This window comes from Nelumbo nucifera, chromosome 1, assembly GCF_055504915.1.
Source record: "Nelumbo nucifera cultivar China Antique chromosome 1, China Antique-T2T, whole genome shotgun sequence".
In the NCBI taxonomy this organism is placed as follows: domain Eukaryota; kingdom Viridiplantae; phylum Streptophyta; class Magnoliopsida; order Proteales; family Nelumbonaceae; genus Nelumbo; species Nelumbo nucifera.
Window position 1 is genome coordinate 80807160 of NC_142649.1, and position 12656 is coordinate 80819815.

The 12656-nt window shown below is 41.4% G+C and overlaps 1 pseudogene across 1 annotated transcript in view; it reads left to right on the plus strand.

The window, feature by feature from the left end:
* The window catches only part of LOC104588904 (RNA polymerase II C-terminal domain phosphatase-like 1), a 50055-nt pseudogene that overhangs the window by 12497 nt on the left and 24902 nt on the right, over positions 1-12656 (plus strand). Inside the window, exons 9-10 of the transcript XR_016081145.1 lie at positions 5765-5893; positions 6206-6259. The product of XR_016081145.1 is annotated as an RNA polymerase II C-terminal domain phosphatase-like 1 (transcript). The remainder of the gene's footprint in view (positions 1-5764; positions 5894-6205; positions 6260-12656) is intronic.

Here is a 12656-nt window from a genome sequence, read left to right on the forward strand (position 1 = left end):
GAGATAAGTATATCAACTTCCCTACCAATATTTGGTATCTCTCTCTATCACAGTAGTCCTCCCCTACTGATTCTTGTAGGCCATGATTCTGTTCTATTGGAGTATCTGCTGGTCTACACCCCATCATGCCTGTTTCCTCTAGGAGGTCAAGAACATACTTCCGCTGACATATGTAGATTACTTCTCTTGACCTAGCAACTTCAATCCCAAGAAAATATCTCAAATGGCCCAAGTCTTTGATCTCAAATTCCGAAGCTAAAAACTTCTTCAGTCTTTTTATCTCTTCCAAGTCATTCCCGGTAATCATCATATCATCCACATAAACAATGAGTGTCGTAAGTTTGCTATCCTGTCTCCTTATGAACAAGGTATGATCTGCACCGCTCTGAGTGTACCCCACTTTCTTCATGGCCCCACAAAGCCTCTCAAACCATACACGAGGAGACTGCTTCAAACCATATAATGCTTTCCTCAGTTTACACACCTTTCTACCAAAGTCATAGCCTGGTGGAGGTTCCATAAATACCTCTTCATGAAGATCACCATTTAGGAAGGCATTCTTCACATCCAGCTGATGAAGTTCTCATGAAAAATTTGCTGCTAGTGACAATAGAACCTGAATTGTGTTGAGCTTTGCTACTGGGGCAAAGGTTTCTTTGTAGTCAATTCCTTCTTTTTGAGTAAACCCCTTTGCCACAAGTCTGGCCTTGTACCTTTCAATGGACCCGTCCTCCCTGTGCTTTACAGTAAACACCCACTTGCACCCAACAGTGCCCTTCCCCTCTGGCAGATCCACTAATTCCCAAGTTTTTGCTTTCATTAGGGCTTTCATCTTTTCATTCATAGCTTCTTTCCACCTTGGATCAGACACTGCCTCTGAGTACCTAGAAGGAACACGTACAGAGGAAAGAGTAGACACAAAGGAGTGATAGGCAGGAGATAAATGTAAGTAAGAAACAAATTCAGCAATGGGGTGCAGGGTGGTACAAGAACGAATAGGCTTACGGAGAGCAATAGGAAGATCCAAATCAGAAGTATGTAAGTCAGAATTACCTTGGATTGCAGAGATAGATTGATCTGAGTCCAACTGGTTGCTGTCATGAGGTTGAGGGCCCTTTTTCCTTCTGTTGTATGTGAGTATCTCTTTTTGTTGCATACTGGAGCCTCACTAGGTTGACCCGGAATGCCACAACTAGGAGTAGCAGAAGAGGATAGAAGGCCCGAGGCAGATAGAGGAACAAAAAAGGAGGGAGAATGAGAATCCTCTTCCATCCCACTAGTCTCCCCCTGAAGAGGATTCTGAGAAGACTGAAAATAGGGTTGAGACTCAAAAAAGACCATATCTCTGGTGACATGCTTTCTCTTGGAGACAGGATCATAACACTTGTACCCCTTCTGTGTAGGAGAGTACCCTAAAAATATTCCCTTTGTAGCCTTAGGATCCAGCTTGGTCTTCTTTGGATCCTTCACATGTATGAAACATGTACAGCCAAAGACCCGTGAAGGGAGAGGAAAGTCTGGAAGAGTGGGACACAAAACAAAGAAAGGGGTTTTCATACCCAATACCTTAGATGTCATCCGATTTATCAGATATGATGCAGTAAGTACAACTTGAGACCAGTATTGCTTGAGAACTTTGTGCTGGAATAGTAAGGCTCGAGCTGTCTTCAATAGATGTCTATTCTTGCGCTCAGGAACCCCATTCTGTTGAGGGGTATTAGCACAGGATGATTGATGTAACATGCCAGCATCTTCCATGAATAAGTTCAAGGATTTTTCAAAATATTCAGTAGCATTATCTGACCAGAATTGCTTAATCTTCTTATCAAACTGTGTTTCAATCATCTTGCAAAAAGCCATAGTTATCCGTGGTACTTCATCCCGTCCTTTTAACAGATAGATCCATGTGCATCGAGAATAGTGGTCAATAAAACTGATAAAGTAACGGAAGCCATAAATGGAAACAATGGGTGAAGGGCCCCAAACATCAGAATGAACCAAATCAAAAGGAGCTCAAATTTCATTATTGGAAATTGGATAAACAGTTTTACATTGTTTTGACATTTGACATACTTCACAAATTAAACTCTGACTTGAAATGCCCTTAAACAATTCGGGAAGCAACATTTCTAATGAAGAGAAAGACAAATGACCTAGCCTAGCATGCCACAGATGCAACCTAGCTATTGACTCCACACTCTCTGGACTACTAGCAGTAGATGCTTGTAAGGCTGAACCGATGTCTGCATCAAAATAGTAGAGGCCTCCATACTCATGACCACTCCCAATCGTTCTCTTTGTCAATCTGTCCTGAAAGACACAATGAGTAGGAAAAAATGTTATACTACAGTTCAAATTTTTGGTAAATTTTGAAACAGACAAAAGATTTGAGGTAAGACTGGGAACATGTAGAACTGATTTAAGAGAGAGGTCCTTGCTTAGGTCAACCACCCCCTTTCCAGAGATGGTGGAGAAAGACCTGTCAACAACTCTCATCTTATCCTGACCAGACAACAAATGATATGAAGAGAATAAGGAGGACATATGTGTCATGTGGTCAGTTGCATCGGAATCAATAACCCAAGAAGTAGAGTCAATAGAGCTAGTTGCACTAAAGGCAGAGACTGTACCTGATCTGGCAAGAGAGGTGGAAGCAAAAGAATTATTCCTTAGACGGGCTAATGCTCGGCTAAGGACCTCTACCTCACTAGCAGTGAAGCCCAAAGCACTAGCTCCAGAGGAATCAACAACCTGCCCCATAGGAGAAGAAGACACTGTTGGTATATTCTGTGAGTTGTCACCATTGTTGTTGGTGACAAGATTCCCACTTGCCGCATGACCCTTTTGTTGTTTCTTGTCCTTTTTCAATGTAGCTGGCTTTAGGTGAGGATACAGGACCCAACACTTTTTATTTACATGTCTCTCACTACCACAATGAGTGCACTTAAGGTGCTTCTTGTCTGGATGTCTGTTTCCCTTAGTGGAGACCAGGGTTGAATGTTCTCCAAATTGTTCAGTTGGTTGAGTCTGAGAGTCAACTTGCATCTCCTTTCTCCTGACTTCTTCATTCCTCACCAGATAATAAACACGGTGTAACTCGGGCAATTCATCTCTCCTTAGAATTTGTGACCTTATACCCTCATACACTAGGTCCAGGCCAGCCAAGAACTTAAAAGGCTCTGCTCTCTTCAATCTGCTTATCATGTCTCTCCTTGCCCCTGGCATTTTCCCAATCCAATATCAAGTGATGGTCAAGTTCTTCCCAAAGGCCTTACAGAGTTGCAAAGTATGTTGCAACTGTCATATCCCCTTGCCTTAAGGCCGCAATGTCTTGATTCAATCTGTAGATTCTAGCATTGTTTTTCTTCTGTCCATAGGTCTTAGATACCTTTTCCCGAATCTTGGCTGCTGTAGGAAAGTGATGAACAGTCCTGGCAACCCGAGGAGTCATAGAGGCAAGCAACCAGGACATAACTGTGGCATTCTCCTTGCGCCACACAGCATACTCTGCACTGCCAACCTCAGGTTCCTTCTTGTTCCCATCTAAGTAGCCTGTGAGATCACGGGAAGTAATAAAAAGCATTGCAAAAACGGACCATTCCCTGAAGTTGTACTCATCCAGCAGCACACTTGTAATCTGCAAGCTGTGCAGATTAGGGTTTTCCAGATTTGAAGACCTTGCAGCAAGTTCTTTGTCCCTAGAAGAAACCTCTCCGGATACTGAAGACATCTTGACTGCAGCCTCTGTGTAGATGGCATTGTTTAAGACTAGCCGAAGTGATCACAGTGCTGAAAGAGAGACTAGTTGCAGAGTTGAAGAAGGTTCTGACAGCTCGCAACATTGTTTCAGACTTGCTGAGACTGTCACACAGTTCTGAAGCAGTTCAGTTACGGCAGCAAATGAGGTGTTCTGGGCTGGTAACCGACCTGAAACTAAGGGCTCTCCACCACTGTGCTATGCAGACTTCACTTGAGCTTCGAGTACTGCAACTGTAAAGAGAGTTCTCCCAACTATGCTATGAAGACTTCACTTGAGCTTCGAGTACTGCAAACTGTAGAGAGAGTTCTCCCCCTTACGGCTACTGCTAGGACTGCTGAAATCAGTCCTCAACTAGGTCTGTCCTATACAGACCTCTCTTAGTAGCCGAATAGCTACTATCTACTAGAAACAGTCTAGTAGGACATCAGCGTCTGGGTCTTACTTCCCTTGCACCCTACAACCAAGGGAAACCCTAAGTTCGAACCTTGTTTTGTTCTCCTACAACCCTAGGGTTTCACGGCAGCAACCCAGAAAAAAAAAAAGAAAAGAAAGGCAGCAAGAGAGAAGAGATGGCGTTGGCTGTAACCGGGAAGGTGCTTAATGCTCTGATACCATGAAAGCTGAAGTGCTGTAGCTGAAGCAGTAGAAGAGAGGAGAAGACCAAGAGATGCTGTGAATGTCGAACTGAACTAACCCAATCGACAGTACTATTATTTATATTAAAGTGCAGTACAATGTTACATAAAATGATTGGGATGCCCCTGATTAGTGATGGGACACCCAGACAACTTAAAACACTAAACAGACTTAGGCCCATTAACACAGGCCCAGTACATAACAACTTAAACTCAAATACAGGCTAATAAGAACTCTTATCAGCCGAACCATCAATACATACAAAAGCTTCAACCTAACAAGACCAAACACCAACTGAGCACCACAAAATCCGTCGGTTTTGAAGCACAATGGATGATATTTTGAACAGGCTTACAACTGTAATATGCATAAAAGAAAACATAGGGTCACGGAAGTCAAGTTGGTTAAAAGAGGATAAAACATGGGTGTTGAAAATAATGAAAAAAACTAGAAGGATAAGAATATCAAGAATTATTTTATGAATTGGCCAAGACCTTCAAGAAAGTTGCATATTTTATGACAAGATTTATGTTGTTCTGAACTACATGATTTTAAAATTAGATTTACTTTGAATATAGTATGTAAACTTGCTGACTAAGGATTCTTGCCCCTTTGATCATTAACCTGTTCAAGTTTCAGGAACTTTCATGCTTCACCATAACTGGTAGAAAATGTAAAATATGTAGTACTTTACTTCTAAATAATAAGAAACAAAGTCCAAAAATATGATACAATTATGTCAATGCAATAGAGAACTCTTGGGTGCACATCACACTGTCTTGGTGGCATCAAGATTCTAGATTTCTTACCATGGTATACATATACCATATAGTTGAGACCATCTACAGCATTAGTAAGAAGTCACCTGTTGCAAGTTGAAGAGTCTCGAAGAACACGGGGCAGGCCAAAATAGACATGTGTTGAGGTATTGTGAATTGATTTGAGAATCCATATCTAACCATGTAAGTGGCACTGAAAAGAGTGGAATGGCAGAACAGAATTTATGTAACTGACCCCATATAGTTGGGACAAAGCTTTCTTGAGTTGAGTTGAGTATGCAATTCTAAGAGCAAGGTTAGAAATTTTCAGGCTATATAAACATGTTTATGGTACTTTCTTCATGCATGTCTTCTCATGGCAAGTTTTGATTAGAAGGGCTGTTGAGTCATGTAAAGCTAAAGTTGACGTGGTTCTTGGTTTTCCGTTCAGTGATATGTTTTGATGGGCTTGGTAAGATGTCAATTGTTATGTTTTGTGTTTTCCTTCCTGTATGTTTTTAATCATTTGCTGGTAATCCTTGTTTATCTTAATGGTTGATGACTTCATTTGTCATTATGTATGATCGTTTCTGAAAGTTTCATTTTAAAGGTGAGGATCCTCTTGGACACTCATCTTCCACCAACAAGGATCTTCATTATTCAGAACGTGGTAATCTGCAGTATCCAGAATCTCCTGCTGGAGTTTATACGACAAATTGCACTGAGGTGTGGAACCAAGGTATTAATAAATCCTCAAGTATAACAGTAAAGAGTCCGAGTTTTGTATTCAGAACCCCCCCTCCCCCAAGCAGTTGCATGGGCCAAAAGACATGCATTTGGAAAGATTTCTGTCTTGGAAGGCCTTATCTATATATTCCCATGCAGGCTTTTCTCTCTATGACCTTTTGTCTTTCTTTGGGCTTGTCTAGTACATATTTTCACTATATTTAAGACTGTTATGCTCTTCTATCTTCTCATTTTTCTATTAACATGTTATTTAAAAAAAAATTCAAAGTTACTATTTTTTCCTGATTCATCTTGTTACTTGTAGGTGGACTTCAGGCACGGTCTGGTTGCTACCATGGAGTTGCAGTTATTTGTTCAGGTTAATTTACAGAAATATTTATGATTCTAAAACATTACATGTTAAATTTGTGGGTTTTATTGTTTTATTTGGCCAGTTGTCTACTGATTTTTTTTTCTTTTTTTTGTTTTTGTTTTGGAAGCCAGTGAAATTTTTTTGATTAAATGTTAGGACCACAATCATGTTTGTAGTTTAACCTGGGAGATGATATCACTTGGGTGGGGTGTTGATTGTTGAATTCTGACAAGAAAACTTTATACTATGTTAAAGTAGGCAGTCTACAGTTTTAGACTACATATTTACTTGATAGAATATAGCTTAAGAGATTGAGGAGGTAATACTCCTGTTTTGATATCCTCTCGTTCAAGTTCAGTTGGCTTAATTGAGAGGAACCCTCCATGGTCAGAAAATGGGCTATTTTCTCCACCCAAAGAGCATATCAACATATGTACATATAGCTATTTGAGACTACAAAATCATTGTAAGATATAATCTGTTGACATTGTTTACCAAAGTCAGAGAAACTAGCCCCGTTTGGCATGTCTTTCTGTGCGGGCTGTTGGCTGTTTAGAATCCTGGCAGTCTGTATTTTCGTCTTTTCCCGTTTGTTTGGGAGAATATCTAGCTGCTGAAAGACTGTGCCCCAAAAAGACGCGAGAAGATCGACTCGAGCTTATTTTGGGAAGCTAGAAATCGAGCTTCTTGCCTTTCTTCGTCTTGTCTTTGTGCGGAAAGATGTGCCTCCAACCAAACGTGTGGGCTGCCAAGATCTTTATGTAACAGCCCACTACGTCTTTTGGCTGTCAGATCTTCCAGAAGACCTTTCAAAAAAGACTTGCCAAAAGGCACCTAAAATATTGGAACTCCTTGAGGTTCTTTGACCAAAAACCTAGAAGCCTGTCCATGTTACCGATAAGTACCTCTGTGGACACCTTAAAGATCTTGCTATTTTTTTTTTCCTGCCATAAACTCCAGCACATGATCTAAAGGGACCATCTTCCATAATCTGGATACTCTCTTATTTGAGGCTCCTTATCTGCCATGAGGACGGACTTAGATCCTTGGGGGTCATCCAGTGTACGCCAAAAACTTGTAGGCATGTGACCAGATATTGTAAGAAACCTTTCAGTAAATTAATAAGTGATCAACAGATTCTTCTTCATTACAGAGACTGCATAGGTTGGTCAATTGTACTCCTTTTGGTTGCAAGGGATCGATGGTGAATTCTGTTCAAGATGCCTGTCCACATGAAGAATATCACTTTAAAAGGAGACTTGGATCTCCAAATCCAACTCCAATCCACTTTGGCTCCTCCCTGCTCTATTAATTTATTATCATAAGATCCAACTGAGAACTGGCCTATCTGTCCTACGGACCATCCTATCTGTTTTTTGGGATTTGGACAGAGGAGGAGGATCTTATTTATCAAGTCCAATAGATAGATCGATTCTTGTAACTTGCAGTCATGCACATTCCTTCTCAATTTTGGAGTTCACACTGCTTGACCTGCTGAAATTAGGAAACAGTCCTGAACTAATGCATTTTCCTGTGCTGCCATATTGAAAATCTGAGGATGAGCACCACGGAGGAGTCTTTGGCCACACCATACATTCTTTCAATAAAGTGGGTCCTGTTGCCCATTCCTGGTTTGAATTTGATATATTTGGAAAACTCATGGACTTTCATCACCCCTCTCCATATACCCAAGCCATATGCTGTTCGAGGAGTCTCAGTTTGCCAGTCAAGAGCATCGCCCCCATAATTTTCTTATATCAGTTTCCTCCATAGCACTTCCTTTTCAATGCTGTATCTCCACAGCCATTTTCCCAACAGAGCTTTGTTTAAGGGATTCAAAGACCAGATTCCAACACCACCCCTTTAGTTTGGCATACGCGCCTGGTTCCAAGCCACAGGATAGAACTTCTTGATATCATTTGTGCCATTCCATAGGAAGTCTAGTTTCAGCTTCTCCATTTGGTCGATTACTGATGCTGGAGCAGTAAATAAAACAAAATGGATTGGGAGATTTAATAGGGCTCTTTGTATGAGAGTTACCTTCCCTCCTTAGTGATTCTGTTCTTTTGGGGAGTTAATTTCCTTTCTTTTGTAAGCGTAGCAAACAAAAATTGGAATATAACCCAATAAATTGTGCTTCCATTTGTGAGTTATGATTTTGTTTGCTAAAGATGTCTACTCTAATGTTTTGTTCACGTATTTCATCTTAGCTATACAACTTCTGTAAGCCTACCAGATGAGGATGGTTTGTTGGTCCTGAAGTTGGGGAGAGAAGTGTTTAAAGATGAGAAGAGCTAAGGGCTCAGAAGGTTGGATTGGTAGTGAGTTACAGGGGAAATTAGAACTCAATATGGCTAAAGGAAGGATCCTTTCTTCAGACCTCTTGTTCCCTATTTATAGAACCGGGGAACTGAACTACGTGCATGAGATGCATATTCCAGAATCTTCTTCACTTTAACGAACACATGGGAAGCAAATTCTGTTAGTTTCTCTCCCATGCCGCGTTCTTGGAAGCCACTCCAAATGTGATGGGTGTCTGCATGGACATCAGGTACAACCAGTCGTGGTTTCCCTGAGGTGGTCACATGTCTCACCCCGAGTATGAGGTTTCTTGACAGTATGGCCGGCCAGAAATAAGAGGAAGAGAGGAGAAGAGAAGAAGAAGAGAGAAGAGAGAAGAGAGAAGAGAGAAGAGAAGAGAAGGAATTTGCAATGTAACAGTACTGGCGGCGCCAGCCCTTATTATAATATATATAGGGCGGCAGAAATAACAAGGGAAAAGACCCTTGTGCCCCTGAGTACAATAACAGACATAACAGAAGTGAAAAAACGAAATAAAAAAAACACTTTAACTAGCCAAATAGACCCTAACACCAACAACGAAATTATTTTAACACTCCCCCTCAAGTTGGAGCATAGATGTCAATCATGCCCAACTTGTCACACAAATCTTTGTGTTGCACATGATGAAGACCTTTGGTGAAGATATCTGCAAGTTGTTCTTCTGAGCTGACATATGGTGTACACACTTCTCCATTTTCAAGTTTCTCTCTGATAAAATGCTTGTCCACTTCAATGTGTTTCGTCCTATCGTGCAGGACTGGATTAGCAGCAATATTGATGGCAACTTTATTGTCACAGTAGAGTGACATAGGATTGCTCACTGTGAAACCCAGTTCACCTAACAGATTTCTTATCCACATGATTTCAGCAACCCCATGAGCCATTGCTCTATACTCTGCTTCAGCATTAGATCTAGCCACCACACTTTGTTTTTTACTTCTCCATGTGACCAGGTTTCCTCCTACAAAGGCACAATACCCACTGGTAGACTTTCGGTCATTGACTGCTCCTGCCCAATCTGCATCAGTATATACTTCCACCTTTAAGTGACCATGTTTCTGGAACAACAAACCAGCTCCGGAAACTTCTTGAGGTATCTCAAGATCCTCTCTACAGCTTCAAAGTGAGTTGTCCTAGGGTTGTGCATCAATTGACTAAGGACACCCACTGCATAGGCAATATTAGGCCTGGTCATAGACAAATACAAAAGTCTCCCCACGAGTCTCTGGAACTTCTTCACATCTTTCAAAAACTCTCCCTGACTGTCTCCCAGATGATGATTAGATTCAATTGGCGAATCAATTGGTTTTACCCTCAACTTGCCTGTATCTTCTAGTAGGTCTAGTACATATTTCCGTTGGGAAATAAAGATGCCCTTGTGAGAGCGGGCAACTTCAATTCCAAGGAAGTAACGTAAGGGGCCTAAATCTTTCACCTCAAATTGAGTGGCTAAGAATTTTTTTAGTCTCTGTATTTCAGCCTCCCAATCTCCTGTGATCACTATGTCATCCACATACACAATAAGAGCTGCAATTTTACCTTCACCTCTTTTCACAAATAGAGTATGATCTGACTGGCATTGTTTGAACCCCATCTGTTGAACTACTAAATGGAACTTACTAAACCAAGCCCGAGGTGATTGTTTCAACCCATATAAAGATTTTTTTAACTTGCACACCTTTTGTTCACTGCCTTTGGCACAGAACCCTGGGGGTTGGATCATGTACACTTCCTCTTCCAAGTCACCATTCAAGAAAGCATTTTTGATGTCCAACTGGTGAAGTTCCCAATCAAGATTTGCTGCCAATGAAAGAAGAATCCTGATAGAGTTCATCTTGGCTACTGGAGCAAAAGTCTCTGCATAGTCCACTCCATATACCTGTGTAAAGCCTCTTGCTACCAGTCTAGCCTTGTACCTTTCAACAGTTCCATCAGCCTTGTGTTTCACTGTGAACACCCACTTGCAACCCACTGGTTCCTTCCCTTCAGGAAGGTCTACCAACTCCCAAGTGCCATTTTTGTGTAAAGCATCAATTTCTTCCTGCATTGCATCTGTCCATTCAGGTTTAGACAAAACTTCTGCCACATTCTTAGGAACGGGGACACTGTCCACAGAAGAAAGGAAGGCACGGTATGAAGGTGAAACATGATCATAGGACACAAAATTAGAGATAGGATGATTAGTGGTACAAGACCTAACACCCTTTCTCTTAGCAATGGGAATATTAAGATCATTGATGACAGGTGAATCAACATTTAGAGGAACAGACATATCAACAGGAGCAAGTGTACCTGGCTGATGAGACGGATCTGCCTCGGGTGAATCCGATGATGTTGGTTGCATAGTGTTAGGTTCCACGGCTCTTGAACTCTGTTGGCTTTTATGGCGACGATGAAAAACCCGGAATGAAGGAGGATCGGGTAAAGGAGGTAGTTGAGTTTGAGTCGCCTGTTTCTCCTCAATCCTACTCTCCCTCTGAGGAGAAACTGAGAAAAAAGGTTGATTCTCAAAGAAGGATACATCAATGGAGACATAGTACTTGCGAGAGGTGGGATCATAGCAGCGATACCCCTTTTGAGATAAAGGGTAACCAAGAAAAACACAAGGAATAGCCCGAGGATCAAGCTTACCACGAGTAGGGGACAGGTTATGGACAAAGCAACGACACCCAAAAACACGCATCGGAATGGTGGACAACGGGGCTGTAGTGAACAAAAGCTGATGTGGGGCCTTATACTCTAGTAGCCGAGAGGGCATGCAATTGATGATATATGTAGCACACAAGACTGCATCCATCCAAAACCGTTTTGGCACATTCATATGAATTAATAAGCCACGATCTACTTCGAGAAGGTGGCGGTTCTTCCGTTCAACATCACCATTTTGTTGGTGAAGTGACCCACTCGAAGCAAAAAACTCCGTGAGATCACTATGGAAATATTCCTTCGCATTGTCTGACTGGAAGATATGGATTTCCGTTTGGAACTGAGTGAACACCATGCGTTGAAAATCCTTCACAATTTTTGGCACTTCATCTCGAGATCGCATAGGGTAAACCTAAGTGTATCTAGAATAATCATCAATCAAGGTAATGAAGTACTTATAGCCAGCCTCAGTAGGTAGAGTAACAGGGCCCCAAACATAAGAATAAACAATATGAAATGGAAATTCAGATCTTTTATTTCGCAAAGGTAAAGAACTTCTACAATGCTTATTCAATTGACAAGTCTGACACTGTAACTGACTCACTGATAAGGACTAAAACAACTTTGGAAACATAACTTTTAATGACTCAAAAGAAAGATGACCTAGACGATTATGCCATAAATAGGCTTGACTCTCACTTGACGAAATCATGGACTCTGTAGCCACAAGACCAGCATTATTCTCCAACACGTAGAGACCATCCACCATGCTTCTTCTACCAATCGTCTTCCCCGAGGCCAAATCCTGAAACACACATGAAGACGGAAAAAAAGTGACTGAGCAGTTCAAGGAGTGAGCTAGACTACTAATGGACAACAAATTAATAGGTAATTTCGGAACATGTAGTACATTAGGAAGGGTAAGGCCAAGTGGGAGAGGTATGGTACCTCGGCTAGCTATGGTAGAGAAAGAACCATCAGCTAGTCTTACCTTATCTCTCCCAGAGAGAAGGTTATGTCTGAAACAAATTTGACTTACTGGTCATGTGGTTTGAGGCTCCGGAGTCAATAATCCAAGGAGAATCAGTGGTAGGAGATGACACATGGAAGGTTGTGGCAACATTACCTGATGTAGACACAAACGAAGTAGAGGGAGTAGAACCAGAATCCATCTGGCGGAGAGTCCTACCATACAATTCCAAATGTTCACGAAAGGAGTTGATAATATCTTCCTTAGGGTCAGAACTGGGATGCCTCTCCTGAGTTACCAAAGAAGTAGTCTTTGTCGACGCCATATTAGCTGAGTTGTACCTTTTTTGATTCTACTGGCCTGGTTTCTTGCCCTGATCAGGTGTTGACTTCTTACGCAAATCCTGTGCCCATTTAGGTTTTCCATGGAGATCCCAAAATGTAT